Source organism: Pan troglodytes, chromosome 7 (assembly GCF_028858775.2).
Source record: "Pan troglodytes isolate AG18354 chromosome 7, NHGRI_mPanTro3-v2.0_pri, whole genome shotgun sequence".
NCBI lineage: Eukaryota > Metazoa > Chordata > Mammalia > Primates > Hominidae > Pan > Pan troglodytes.
This window is the reverse complement of record NC_072405.2, coordinates 74835771-74841809: the sequence shown is the minus strand read 5'-3', so window position 1 is coordinate 74841809 and position 6039 is coordinate 74835771. Positions and strand designations below refer to the sequence as shown.

At 43.3% G+C, this 6039-nt stretch overlaps 1 long non-coding RNA gene across 1 annotated transcript; it reads right to left on the bottom strand.

Moving 5' to 3' along the window:
* Positions 1-522: 522 nt before the first annotated feature.
* LOC100608890 (uncharacterized) lies at positions 523-5722 on the bottom strand. The gene is made up of 3 exons (XR_127978.6): positions 4869-5722; positions 4530-4580; positions 523-1116 (listed from the first exon to the last, which is right to left on the bottom strand). It is a non-coding gene; the product is annotated as an uncharacterized LOC100608890 (long non-coding RNA).
* Between the last annotated feature and the right edge of the window lie 317 nt (positions 5723-6039).

Here is a 6039-nt window from a genome sequence, read left to right as displayed (position 1 = left end):
TAGCCTTTGTTTTTACAAATATCTTAGAAGGATCTTAAGAGGGCACATAAATAGGGATGTATGGAGGGGTAATGCCCTATATTTAAGTAAAGACTCTCTACCCCGCTCCCCAAATTATAAATGAGAAAATGGAGACTCAGGGAGAAGAGGCAATTTGCATACAGTTGCATTTAAAAATAATAAAAAAAAAAAGGCAGGATTGAAACCCAGTTCAATTGGCTCCCAGTCCACGGCCATTGCCACTAACTTGACTCTGTGGCTTCAGCGTGACGACATTGGTAACATGGCTATTTTCTTCAGAAGTTTCCACTCTTTAAAGGAAAAACAATTCTGAAAAATTTATTGAATTCTGAAAAATAATAAACCCAGGCAACAGTAAAAGTTTTGGGGGAACATTTTACCCTAACTTTTTGAATTTCTTTTAAGAATAAACTCCAATATTAATAAATGTTTAAAACTGGGATGGTTGAGAGTGGGTGGCTATTATTCTCCATCCTCTGTTAAATGATTACAGATAAAATAATGATTTCATTCATTCATTTATTCAATTTTTTTAAAAAAGCTATTACGTTGAACTCTTAGGATGAGGACAAGCCTTACAATGGTGTGTGAGTGTGAGTGTGTGTTCATGCATACACTCACATCCCTGTGTCTGAGTGTTGTGGGTGTGTGTGATGTCTGTGCATTTGTATGTGGTATGTATTCATATGCATGTGTATTGGGTACACTAAATTTGGGTTTGCACAGAAAAGAATAAACAGAATTGTACTGGAATAGTCTACCTAGTGCTTCCTCTAAGAACAGCACACAGCTCATTCAGTTTTGCTGATTTTCATCCTCTGCATCCACAGAGCACACTGAGGTCTCTCCTATCACCTTGACAATGGGGATTTGACCCCAACCATCTCCACCACAGTTGGACTGACAGGCAGCAGATGGTGCTCATCAAAGACAGCTCTGAGGAGGCTTTCGGGAGACACCCAGGTGCCAGGCTGGTGTGAGAGAGTCGCATGACTGGGCTGCTAAAGGCACTGGATCCTAGGCTAGGAGGAGAAAGGGTGCTGTGAACTGGAGTTGCCAGAGATCCAGAAGAGGGACAGCTGCCTGGAGATGAGACTGCAAGGGAGAAAAAGCACAGCTTTAGAAGAAGGAGAGTGGGGTTCAGTCATCTTCTTACCACATGGGCTCATTCATTTTGTTTCTTCAAATATTAAAAATTTGATGATAGAATTTCTGTTTTCTTTTTCAATATTGCCCATAGGGCCCAGCAGATAGTTTCTGAATGCTAGTTGACCGATAGATGTACCCTATTCTCTGTTCCAATAGTACTAACATGAGGATTTCATTCATCAGGCATTCAACAAATAGTTATTGAATGTCTACTTTGTGACAAGCAGCATTTAACTCCAGTTACAACAGTGAACACAACAGACAAAAATCCCTGCCTTTAATGAGGCTTACATCCTTGGGTGGAAGATAACAAAAAATCAGATAATTCAGTGAGATAGAATGTGAGTGCCAAGGAGAACAAGCAGAAAGGGAGAGTTCAAGTGTGCAGGAGAAAGCGGTTGAAAATTTTTGAGAGGGTGGTCCGGGAAGGCCTGAGTGAAGATCTGAGTGAAGGCCTAAAGATTTCCTAGGCTGGAGATGAGAGGAACTTTCTGTTGGGATCACTTTGTATCAGACCCAGCACATCAACACATCGCCACCTACAAAGTGCTTGCTTTTGGGAAACATCTTTCTTTACTTCTCAGAAGAATCCATGTTCTTGCTTTTGTGTTAGCCAACTCCTTCTTGAAGCTCTGGCTCTGCCTCCAGCCCTTACCTTAGTTCAGATAATGACAATTGTAGTTACAAAGTGCTTAACTCTTATGGAAGCACTGGATTCCACCAGCCTGTCTCCTTCAGTATAGTCTGTAGAATATCTGTAGTATAGTCTGTAGTATGTTTGTCTTATGCAGTTGAGATAAGGACTGAGATATGCCCTGGTCTCCTGCAGTATCTTCAGGCTTATTAGGGTGGGGAAAAATTCCACCCTGGTAAATTTGTGGTCAGACCAGTTCTCTGCTCTCGATCCCTGTTTTCTGTTGTTTAAGATGTTTATCAAGACAATACGTGCACTGCTGAACATAGACCCTTATCAGTGGTTCTGCTTTTGCTCTTTGCCCTGTGATCTTTGTTAGACACTTATTAGTAGCTCTGCTTTTTGCCCTTTGAAGCATGTGATCTTTGTACCTACTCCCTGTTCTTACATCCCCTTCCCTTTTAAAACCCTTAATAAAAACTCCCTCCTCTGAGACTCAGGTGGGCATCACAGTCCTACTGATATGTGATGTCACCCCTGGCAGCCCACCTGTAAAATTCCTCTCTTTGTACTCTTTCTCTTTATTTCTCAGCCAACTGACACTTATGGAAAATAGAAAGAACCTATGTTGAAATATTGGGAGCGGGTTCCCCTGATACCTCTTGTTCTTAACATGCCTTGATGTTCTTGCTCTGTCTTCAGTCCTTACCATTGTTCAGATAATGTGAACTGCACTTAGAAATCACTTAACTTTTCCAGAAGCCAAAGTAAGGACATCACATACATCTACGCATTTAATCCTCACAGCAATACCTCTATGAGGTAGGTCCTGTTTTCCTCATTTCACCAATGAAGAAACTGAGACACAGAGAAGTTCCATGAGCTACGTAGCCACATAACTAATAACCCAGAGAGCTGGGATCTGGATCTGGGAAGGCATGGGTCTGTTAATCAAGCTGTTTGACAGCTTCTTTGGCACCTTGGGCTGCTCCCAGCAGACCCAACTCAGTTGGAAGATTTCTGACTGGTGTCTGTGTCCTTGCCATCCCAGCATTGTACCTGGCACACAGTGGACACCCAATATGCTCATTATCATCTTTATTTGACATGTCCATCTAGCCCAACAAGCTTGAGTGTGTTCTCTAAAATATACATCCTCCCATGTATTTTCCCTGTAAAAAGCCCTCATTGACTCTGTCCACCAAGGACCACATCTCAGGTTCAGGAGCAGGCCTTTGCTGACATGTCTAGCTTTACCTGTGAGAGCTTTCCTGTGTGCACAACTTCATACTCTCTAGGAAACCACTTGTAGTTTCTGGAACACTGGGAACTTCCTCACAGCTTTGCTTATGTTGGGAGCACCCTGTCTAGAATGAGCCCCGTTCTGCTGCTCGTTGGCCAGCTCCCGATCCTCTTTCCAGTCTCATGGCAGGCATTGCCTCCTCTGGGAGCTTTTCTTGAACCCTTCCTCCTTCCCCCACCAGAGGTAGATTCCCTCCTCTGTACCTGCAGAGTGCTCATCATAAATGTTGTCTTTAATGCTTCTTCCTCCAGTGGGCAGAGGATACCTCAAAGGCAGCAGGACATTCACCTGTTCATTTTTATCTTCACCTCTAGCACAGGCTCTAGGGCATAGTAGATGCTCAGTAAATGTTGGGGTTGAGTAATAACTGTTTTCAGTACTATCTGGCTGGTTGGCATTCAGAGGTCAGAACCTAAATTGGGGCCTTTCTCTGGATACAAGTGTATCAGCTGACGGAAAAGTTACAGAAACAGAAGTCACCTGTGTCAGGTTGACTTTGGCAGGGTAACCTTTGCTGCCTGGCAGTCCCTTGGATAATATAAGAAAATTTTGGCAAAACAGTGTTACCTGTGCTTGGCTTTGAGAATCCTCCCAAATGGTGGAGAAATAAGAAGCAAGACTCACAGCAAAGGCAGAATGCTAATCAGCTCCCTGTGTCTTGTCTTGTGTTGGAAGAAAAAGAATCATGCAAATGTTGCCTAATTGTTTACTTCATTATGTGAGCGTGTTCCTCACCTCATTATGCACAGAATTTGCAAGTTGCTTTCTACCTTCCTCCCATTTCAAATAGCTGATCTGAAACTTCATCAAAGATTCATATTAATTAGCAAGCCTCCATATAGCAAATATTAATTTGGAAACTGATGTGAGGCATCAACATCAACTTATAACATCCATTATAGAAAGAGAAAGTGCAAATCTTTCCCAGGCCCTAAGATGTGGGGAGGTTTGGCTCTATTTTGAGGATCTGCATAAGCACATTTGTTAGTAGGTTGTAACCATTGCTCCTGGGAATGGCCCCACTAAGGATGGACAGAATGGATGTGGAGCATGGTTTTTACAGAAGAGGTGTAAGGATTAAAATTGATGAAGGAAACCCAGCAGCAAACAGAAGAATTACTATGGATAATGCTCAGGTAAGTTTCCAGGGATGCTCTGGCTGAGCCTGCTGGTTTAGTCTTCTCTTGAACAACATGAGCATAAACGGTGAATATTCCTCATGATCACACCTTGTAGTCAGTGCTGAGGGAAGAGGCAAGCTGGTAGCATGGCATACATATGGGGTTCTCCCTTCACAACCATGTGATGCTGTCCCACCCCTCCCCAGATTGAGAAGGAGGAGAGAAAGGGAAAGGAGGGGCTCTTTGGGAACCCCAACACCCCTCCACATATCAGCTGGGAGACATCAGCCAAGTTACTTACCCATTCTGAGCTCCGCTTCTTCTATGGAATGTGGATAATCACTTCTACTTCCTAGCAGAGTTCCAAGAGAGAGGATGAGAGAAAAAAAAAAAAAAAGAAAGAAAACACATAAAACTTCTAGAAGAATCATAAACAAGAGAAGCCATGATTGCACTTTTTTTGACCAAAAGAGAAGGAGCTGTAGTGCCCCAGAGTTCCCAGAGGAAAAGTCTCAGTGGTTAGTTCTGAGAACTGCTTAGCCCCTTTTAGTTCCTGTATTGGTCAGGGTTCTCTAGAGGCACAGAACTAATAGGACAGATGTGTACATGAAGGGGAGTTTATGAAGGAGTATTGACTCACATGATCACAAGGTGAAGTCCCACAATAGGCCGTCTGCAAGCTGAGCAGCAAGGAAGCCAGTCTGAGTCCAAAAACCTCAAAAGTAGGGAAGCCGACAGTGCAGCCTTCAGTCTGTGGCCGAAGATCTAAGAGCCCCTGGCAAAACACTGGTGTAAGTCCAAGAGTCCAAAAGCTGAAGAACTTGGAGTCTGATATTCAAGGGCAGAAGGCATCTGGCACAGGGGAAAAGTGAAGGCTGGCAGACTCAACACGTGTTCTTATCTTATTTTCCAACTTTGGCCCGCTTTTATTCTAGCCACACTGGCAGCTGATTAGATGGTGCCCAACCAGATTGAGGGTAGGTTAGCCTCTCCCAGTGCACTGACTCAAATGTTACCTTCTTTGGCAACACCCTCACAAACACACTGAGGAACAATACTTTGCATCCTTCAATCCAATCAAGTTGACACTCAATATTAACCATCACAGTTCCCCTGGAAGATTTCTGATAAAACCCCAGCAGATACAAATGGGATTGGCATTTTTGTATTTCGTAAAAAACCTAAAACCTCAATTTTCAGCCATTGTTAATGTTTATTCTTCATCTTCTTCTTGGTTCTTAGTCAACTACTTTGCTCAAAGAACCTAGGGGCTTAGTATTGGAGAGTTGATGTGGCTTCAGGGGCTTGACACTGCTTTGGGGATGTGAATGAAACTTGCATGGACACAAGGGCCCTACATTGAGCTATCTCTTTCTTGGTGCCCCCAACCCCATTCTGACCAGGCTCACCTCACTCACTCAGCACCAGGGGGTCAGCCCATATGTGGGAGAATGAGTGCCTCACCAGTACAATGCTCTTTGATCAGGAGCTGCCTCCATGATTAGATGCAGAAATGACAGCAGAAAGGAAACAACAGCTCTTTTAAAGAAATCCAAACCACCCAGCCTCAGGCAGTTTGGTGAAGAAACTTCTCTTTCCCCCGTCCATGAAGAGTTCAAGGGCCCAGGAAGGTGGCTTTTTAAAAAGCACTCCAAAAGCCAAGTAAATATATCTGTGCATTTTCTAAACTAAGACCAGTGGAGTGACATACTGTTTGTAAGTGCTTGAAGGGTATAAACTTTAAAAAGCTGAGAGGGAAGGCTGAAGGGCTGCAGAAGAAACTGTATCTTAGAGTATCTAGTGGAACAGGA